Source organism: Magnolia sinica, chromosome 9 (genome assembly GCF_029962835.1).
Source record: "Magnolia sinica isolate HGM2019 chromosome 9, MsV1, whole genome shotgun sequence".
Classification (NCBI taxonomy): Eukaryota; Viridiplantae; Streptophyta; class Magnoliopsida; order Magnoliales; family Magnoliaceae; genus Magnolia; species Magnolia sinica.
This window is the reverse complement of record NC_080581.1, coordinates 28,342,693-28,352,315: the sequence shown is the minus strand read 5'-3', so window position 1 is coordinate 28,352,315 and position 9,623 is coordinate 28,342,693.

Genomic DNA, 9,623 nt, shown 5'->3' with positions numbered 1-9,623 from the left:
TTGTATCCACACTGTCCATTCTTAGACAGTGAGGCCCACTTGATGGATGTGTTGTACATCCACCGTCCACATGGGACGGTGGGACCCACATGATGTATGTGTTTCATATCCAGCAGGGCCCACCTGCTGGATGTGCAAGGCCCACCTATTGTATGTGTAGACCCACCATGATGTGTATATTATCCAGATCGTCCAGGGCCAGCAGGTCCACCATGATGTATTTATCTTCACCACCTAGCTGGCCCACCTATTGTGTATGTGCAGGGCCCACCTATTGTGTGCATGCCCACCTTGGTATATATACCATTTTCAGGGCCATGGGCCCCATTACTATGTAAGGCCCACCTTTCTCATGTATTTGCCAGGCCGTCCAGACCTATGAACCGTCCAAGCTGGTTGGGTGTTGCAGGACTTGCAGTCCAGCAGCAGGCCCACCTTGTTTTTTTATGAGTTCTATCCATGCTTCCATCTGGTGAGGCCCACTGCGATATTTATGGGTCACCATGAATTAATTGTTGTACCCAGAAAATGTATTTGCTGGACCCCAGTAGGCCCAGGAAGTTGGGTGGGCTGGATGTCCAACAAAGGCCCAGAAAATTCTACATTTAGTTGATTGTTTTAAAGTATTGTGGCCCATCAGATTGGGGGTGTTTTGAGTACTCTCTATGCCTGTGTTTCTATGTGATTGTGGGCCCTATTTATACCTTGCGTGGCCCACTAACCATTTCATTGTATGAAGACCTTGCTGTCCAGATTTTTAGACGTCCAGGTAGGCCCAGATGTGCTAGATGTCCAGCCTTAGTGTCTCTCCTCATGCTAGTGCTACCCATCCATTGTACTAGGCCTTATGGGCTGATTGTAAGCCCAATATAATTTATGTGATTGAATCTTTGCTGCCCATCCAACTTGCCTAGTTTTAGGCTGATTTATAAAGCCCACATTGGTCAATATTGATTACACCTTGGCTATTTAATTAGGGCATATGGGTTGCCCATGAGGCCGAACATAATGCATGAATGGATGTTCTCTTCAGCCATGATGTTTTTGGGCCATGGGCTGCGCCTCATGTAGCCCATCTTGATGTATTTAGGTTTTGGGTTGTTGTTTGACGCCCAATATGATGTGTGGAATATTGTGAATGCTATCCAATTATTTTCTAGCTATTGTGTGGCCCATGTGATGTATATGAAGCCCATGGGATGTGGCCCGATGTGATGTATATGAAGCTCATGGGATGTGGCCCAATGTGATGTATGTGAGGCCCATGGGATGTGACATAATGTGATGTATGTGAGGCCCATGGGATGTGGCCCAATGTGATGTATGCGGGGCCCTTATGATGAGGCCATTGTGATATATATGTAAGGCCTATGTGACGAGGCTCATTGTGATGTATATAAGGCCTATGTGGTGAGGCCCATTGCGATGTATTTGATTCCTATGTAGTGAGGCCCACTGTGATGTACATAAGGGCCTAGGATGATGCCCATTGTGATGTGATGAGGCCATGTGATGAGGCCCATTGAGATGTATTTGAGGCCCACTTTGATATATATATATATATATATATATATATATATATATATATATATATATATATGAGACCCTAATGTGAGGCCCAATTATGATGTTGATTCCACCATGATGCACATGATCATGTTTATGATGCCCATCCATTTTTCTAGCCAGTTTAAGGGCCATGGGTCCCATTGTGAGATAGTCTCTATAGCGGGCCGCATTCTAGGAGACAATGGTGGTTAAATGTCCACATTGCAAACTCCCTAGGGCCCATTGCTAAGCCCATTCCTCATCATAAGTTAGAATCTAAGGTGAGCCATACTTTAGGAGCAATAACGATTAAATGTCCACATTGCAAACTCCCTAGGGCCCATGGTTAAGCTCATTTCTATTTTCTCTTATTGGGCCTTCATTGAGAATAACGCTTTCTACCATACCCTATAGTACTACTCAAACCTTGGAACCCATCTTGTGGTCATGATGAGACCCATTGTGATATGTAGGGCTGTTATGATAAATAGGCCCATTGTGATATGTATGCCCATTGTGATGAGTAGGCTCATTGTGATATGTAGGCTCATTGAGATTGTGTGAGGCCCATTGTGATTGTGTGAGGCCTATCGTGATTATGTGAGGCCCGTGATTATGTGAGGCCCATCGTGATTGTATGAGGCCTATCGTGATTGTGTGAGGCCTATCATGATTGTATAAGACCCATCGTGATTATGTGAGGCCCATCGTGATTATATAAGGCCTATTATGATTATATGAGGCTCATTGCGATGTGTGAGGACTATTGTGTTGTGATGGTATGAGGCCCATTGTGATTGTATGAGGCCCGTGATTGTATGAAGCTCATTGTAATTGTATGAGGCCCATTGTACGAGGCACGTTATGATTGTATGATGCCCATTATGACTGGATGAGGCCATTGCGATGTGTGAGGCCCATTGTGATTGTGTGAGACCGATCATTATTATGTTTGATAATCATGCATGGCATACACCATGATTCATGCCCATACGCATCATTTGCATGCTTGTTATGAGGAGTGATTGACCATAACATATGCCACTAGCATGGTTGTTTTCGGGACTCCTTGAGAGACGGAGTTGCCCCACATGAGCGCGTGGTACATGCAGGATTTTCTGCATGACTGGATAGTGTGACTTATGCATCTTGTATTGTGTGACATGATTTTTATACACCCTAGTGACATTAGGGTCGTAGCATCCACAAGCATATTGTGGATGGCAGGATTGGACACCGGAAATATTGGTTCTAGCACGGGGCATCATAGATGCCCCAGGATGAAAGTTTTCAAACCCTTATGGTACCATGGAGGATACTACAACATCGAGACTGAGTGGATGTATGAGCACACGAGTGCCGAATACCCATTAGGTCGAGTCTCCCACTGTGTCATGGTCGGTTAGAAGGGGGTGTGGCCTTACCCGCCCGAGGGTAGGGGGCAATGCTAGGCTGAGTCTGAACAGCTCGTAAATGAGTCCACTACTGACGTGCCGAGTAGATATTGACGGGTAGTGAGGTCTCTTCCTCTTATATGGTTACACGTCCAGTTGGGGTGTCGATCTGGTGTAGAGTGTATTAGACCCCGGTGATTGTCTAGAGAGGAACTGTACTGATATGTGGATTCAGATGAGGACCGACATGACTTGTGATTGCATCTTGCTTATGACATTAGCTACGTAGGCCTTGCACCACATAACCTTAGTATGGCTGACAGCATTGTACTAGACCCCGGTGATGATCCCAGAGATGTTCGGTACTATTATTATGACACTCAGTCACTGTTGTACACGTGGGTGAGGGCTGATGTGGCGGGGCCTAAGGGCCTAGGCGAGCTACCAATGGTTGACAGGCTACTGTGCTGGCAGGCTACTGTGCAGGGTTTGTGTACTCACCATTCGACCCATTCATTCATTCATCCACTATCCACTCGGGCTGGTGGTGCGCAACCAAATCATTATGTGTACCTTTGCAATGGCCAGGATTTCGATTGGGGCACGCGACCAACCTGAGATCAAGAGTTTACCACATTGAGTCTAGCTATCCAAATTTAGGTATGGGACTGGTTTGGATAAAAGTCCCTTGTGATGAACCCCACAGCTTGCGATACCACGTACTATCATCCTGACTACACACCCAGCTTCATCATTCCTTTCCATTGCATATTACATTGCACCCTCGGTATATGACATTTGGGTTACTATGATTCTGCATGACATGGCCTAGATATGTTATTAGCCTATTATGTTTTTGCATTGCATAGCCTGAATAAGGCTGATGGTATTTATGGACTTGCCATTATGTTTCCGTATTATTCTGATATTGCATCCTAAACACACTTATATCACGCACACACTTACACCACCCTCTAAGCTTTCTTTAAAGCTTATGCAGGATGCGTGTGGGTGACGCTAGGACGAAGTCGAGTTGAGGCAGGAGCGTGCAACTGAGCTTCTGAAGTCTTTGATATCTTTATATTGTATTTCCCTTCATGCCTTGTACTCGAAGTTTTTTGTTATAGTAGATATGTGGTGATGTTTCTTGTTATTGTTGTGGGTTATGCTTATGGTTATGCTTATTACGAAACAAATTCATGTTGAAAATCCTCCTTGTATGACCCATGATCGGAACCTGGTATATGGGTGCCGGAATCCGAGAATGGGGTACTACAGAGGCTGTCGGCACCGGATTCGACGATTGAAATTTTTATAAGCCCGGTTTCCGAGTTTGGGGCGTAACAGGTATGTATGTTTGTCTACCATCTTTAATTTGCTACTCATTAATCAGTATTGCTTGTATCCCAAGCATAGTTCGATTCCAATTGCATATCTTATGACTTGCCTTACATTGCATTATAACGTTCAAATTCCATCGCTGAGGCACCGAAATCCGAACTCCCATTCAATAATGTCAATCTGAATAAGATGAACCTGAAACCTCTTCCTAGTCAAAATGAAGAAGAGGAGGAAGCACAACCACCTAAAGACACATCCATGGAAGACATTTTCAATGAGTTAGAAGAGTCAGATGATCTAGATGATTCCAACTACCAACCCTCCCAGGTTGATGAGCGATTTAAATCACTGGAGGACAAGGTTGAAGCATTGCATGTATCGCATGACTCTTTGGTTCAAACCCACAAGTCTTCAATGAAGTATATGAAGAAGTACTTCCATCATATCACCAGGAGTTTGAATCAACTTGACCCATCGATGCCTGCTCCTTCTTCATCTTGGTCGGATTGAGATTTACATTTAGTCATGTGATTAGCTAGATGTCCATTAGCTGGCCATTAATTTTGACTTATAGCCTACCCAATGAGTAGATTGGCCCAATTTCTTTAACAAGTTTCATGGTATGTGACTCACCCTTTGCATGTATTGAATATTTTGCAAATGCAACTCTGGTGGGAAAAAATGCAGAATGTAAAAGTTCATATACAGTTGCTGTATATGATGATTTTGCGAATGCAACTCTGCCCTCCAATCATGTGCAAGGTATGTGTTACCCTCCAAACATCTGGATGGTCTTGACTGACATACATGAATGCTAAATGCACCATTTAAGAAACAATGGATAGCATATGTACAACTATGTTATTTTGAAGGATTGCAAAAGTCACATCCTTCTTTTTTTTTAATGCAATAGTTGTGATTTTTTACATTCACTTGATTGAATCTGAAATGGTTTTTTATGTTTTAATTTTATTAGGATTTTTATTTGTTCTTGCATTAATGAATGGAATGTTGCTTTTCAGATTCTTTTCATTGAATCCGGACTGTTTTTTATATATATAAATTTGTTGAATTTATTTATTTTGGGTTAAATGAGAGAATAGCAACATTCTTCTTTTTCTTTTTCTTTTTCTTTTTGATGAGTGGACCAACCTATAAGGTAAGAGTCCAACATCATGGCCCCAACACCCATCCACCTCTTCCAACAGGTGCATCCAGCCCCATCAATTCTTTTAGATGTACAAAATATCAATTTCATTCAAATCATCAGGTGGGCCACACACAAATTCTTATTTTTTTGGGTGGCGTATAATTGGATCTTAATTTACAATGGATTGCCGACCTAATGATTCCATCAGCCTCAATTTTGAGCCATGAAATCTGCCAAGTGGGGTTTAACTGATGAGTAATTCTAATCTTAAATAAGTATTCTTAGCTTATGAGTGTAAGCTTAGGGCACTTTTAAATTATATTCCTGGGAGTCATTCTCATTCTATAGTTTGAAAAGAAGAAAGACAGTTGGGTCCGCATTAGCATTCCCCAATGCAACGGCAATCACTTTCTTTTTCTCTAATTTATTCCAATCTACTGTGATGTAAAACCCAGTCTACCTAGGTATGAAACATCATAGGGTTATAAAAATATCTTAAATATATATTTTTATGATGGATAACATGTGTTGGCTTGATTGATTTAAAGTAAACATATATAGGAAATAAATATATTTTTGCCTCTTTTTTATTTTATACATATATATATATATATATATATATATATATATATATATATAGATATGGGTGGAGGTAGCAAGAAACCAAGAACTGCGACAATTAGGAGTGGGTCAGTTCAAGTTGAAGGCTCTAAGGGAGAGGCCCCAAAGGATATGGGTGGAGGTAGTAAGAAAAGACTTGAGGAACTATGGTTTAACTGAGGATATGGTCCCTGATAGGTTGGAATGCGTCAGAGGATTTGTGTAGGTAGCCTCAGTTATTTAGGATAAGGCTTAGATGATGATGATCTAATCATAATAACATCAAAACTACAATTATAATACCAAAAACAATGAAAATGGTTGAAGTATTATCCAAGGTTCTATGTCAAATTGTAGCTACATGTCCATTGCAGTTGCTTAACTACCTGAAAAGGAATGAAACCAAACTGTGAGTTATTCTCATGGGTAATTTAAGTACCTCATTTATTGCATTTGTTTAACAAATCGTTATCTTATACACTACTATGTTTTATGTGTGATTATGCGTGTTAGATCCTGAAAATTTCCTTCCTAATTTAGCACTAGGTCTTCCCTGTCAATGACCTTTACCACTATGCTGTTTTTCATTCAAACACAGTTTTGACACCTTCGCAAGAAGTAGCTGAATTAGTAAAACATGACTTTGGGAGCATTGACATCCTTGTGCACTCTCTCGCCAATGGCCCAGAGGTACCGCAGTAACTATATTATTCATGCCCCTTCTCATGTTTATGTTTGTTGTTTTCGTCTATCTTGTAATTTCCTTTATAAGTCAGTAAACCTCTATTAGAGACATCCCGAAATGGATATCTTGCAGCGATTTCAGCATCAAGTTATTCCTATTTGTCATTGCTCAAGCATTTTGTTCCAATAATGAATCCAGGCAAGCTTCTCAGAAAATGAAAAAAAAAAAAGTCAAAAAAAGTGGGCAGCCTAATTTTTTGGCTAGCTAGGGTCATTTGCACTGTGGGACCACTTGATGAATGGCTGAGATTGGCACCATGTGCCTTGTTGGAACTTCTGGCTTGGTGTAGATGGGTTGCCTAGCCAACCTCTATATTTGTATGTATGTGCAGTCAACTTACCATATGAACATGTGGTCCATGTAATGTTGCAGGAGGTGCATCAATTTCTCTCACATACATTGCTGCCGAAAGGATCATTCCTGGGTAACTTGATTTACACACCCTGTGATTTTAGCAGCCCATGTAAACCAGAACTATTAAAGAAAGGATTCTTATTGTTGTGTTGTTTTTTTATATATTAATGCATATAGATATGGAGGGGGCATGAGTGATACCAAGGTGAGATTTTTGTAGCTGGCCGGTCTGCTACCTTCAATGCAAAATATATATTTTCCTGAAGCAAATGAGGCTATATTTATAACATTTTTTTGATCTGGCAGGTGCTTGCATTTGAAGCAGGAAGGCGCCACAAGATTCGAGTTAATACAAAATCTGCTGGAATGACTGTTATCTTCATACTTTTATTTTCTGAGACATGGTACTTGCTAGAGTATCTCTCTGTTGTGACATTTTTCACATTAACGAAAACTCTTAGGTCCATTGAGAAGCCGTGCAGCCAAGGCCATTGGATTCATCGACATGATGATTAACTACTCATCAGCCAATGCAGGATTATATCATGGTGATTTCCCGGCAACTGCTGAAACTCCATTAGCTTTTAACAGACAATTAAATTGCATTCCCCAACTAGTGAATTTTAAAAAAAAAAATTTATTACAGTGAGATGATAGGAGTTGGCCATGAATACATGGAAGAGTTCTTTGGTTGTTGCGACTCCGTTTTAGCTAAAGATGGTTTATTTGTCCTACAGGTTGCATATTGTCTATTATAATTTTTCTTAATTATGGTTTGATTTGAATTATCTGAAAAGAAAGGTGTACTTGTAGTAGTCCATTCAAATGGCCCCACTTAGCCATTTCCTCTTTATTGAATTGAGTTGTTACCAATTTTGTGAATGGGATTCTTATTAAACAATCATGTAAATTATTTTTTGAATGACTATCAAGTGTAAGATTCAAAAAAAATAAAATAAAATAAAATCCGGGGATATTTAATGAAAATTTACAGATATTTTAGCAACGGATCAAATCCGTCGCTAATTTCTCAACAAGTACCATAACAATGGATTTGTTAGGCACTCTCCTTCTATTCGCGACAGACTTTATCCGTCGCTAATATTTTTAATGACGAATAATTCAGGTGGATTTTTAGAATTTCAGGGACAGATTTTTTATTTTTTGTGACGGACCTTATCCGTCGACCCAGTAAACAGCAACGGACCAAGCAATGGACGAAGTCCGTCGTTTTTTTTACGACGGATTTGGTCCGTCGCAAATCTGCGATTTTGGCCAACCAACCGAACTGTTCACATTACATGTAAAATAAAGACGTATCAATTGATTGTTATCATAATAGTTTTGCCTGCTTTGGATGGTGAAATGGTCCAAATGAAAAATGAATAGTGTTGATGGTTAGAATACGTTTAGATTGCATATCTACACCACCGGATCTTCCCCAAACATTTCAAAATACGTAGGAAGAAATTCTAGATCCACCCGTTGCTTTGGGACGCAGCTTGTGTACCGAGTAACTCAGCACGCTAAGCGTACTGAGCAATATCTGTGGGGTCCACTATGATTTACCTAATTTTTCCACTCCGTCCATCCATTTTAACAGATAATTTGAGTGCTACATACCAAAAACGAAGTATATCCAAATCTCAAGTGGACCTCACAACGGGAAACAGTGTGAATTGAAATTCAACTGTTGAAAACTTCTCAGGGGCCATAGAAGTTTTGGATCAATCTGTTATTTGTGTTTTCCCTTCGTCCATGTCTGTGTGATATTATGAACAGGTTGGATGACAAATAAACATCACTGTGGGCCCTACCAAGGTTTCAACAGTGCAAGTCATTATTCTCAGTTTTTCCTATTCTGTGGTCCACTTGAGCTTTGGACATGCTTCGATTTTCAGCTCAACCACTAAAATGAGATGGAAAAACGGATGGACGGAGTGGATTATCCACACACATTCACAATAAACCCGAGTTTACTTAGTATGATAACTTACTGGGTAACTCAGTAGGCATCCGATTTCGTTGCTTTGGACCCAAGACTCTCTTTCTGTTTTTTTTTTTTTTTTTCTTCTTCTGTTAGCTTGTTAGTACACCCACCGTCAGTTCACACATTAGGGAATCGATACCAAGACCATTTTCCTTGTACAAGTTCAATACTTAATAAATGCCGATTTCCTGGTAACCTCACCAGCCAGGTGGCTAGTGGTCGATGCTGTGTGGAGCCCACCATGATGTATATGTTTTATTCACGCTGTCCAACCATTTTGAAAGATAATTTTAGGGTTTGATCTAAAAAATGAGGTAGATCTAAATCTCAAATAGACCACACCATGGGAAAATAGTAGTGATTGAATGTCCACCATTAAAACCTCCTAGGGCACTGTAATGTTTATTTGACATATAACCTGTTAATTAGGTCATACAGACTTGGATGAAGGGAAAATATATATATCAGCTTGATCCAAAACTTTTCTGGCCTCCAGAAATT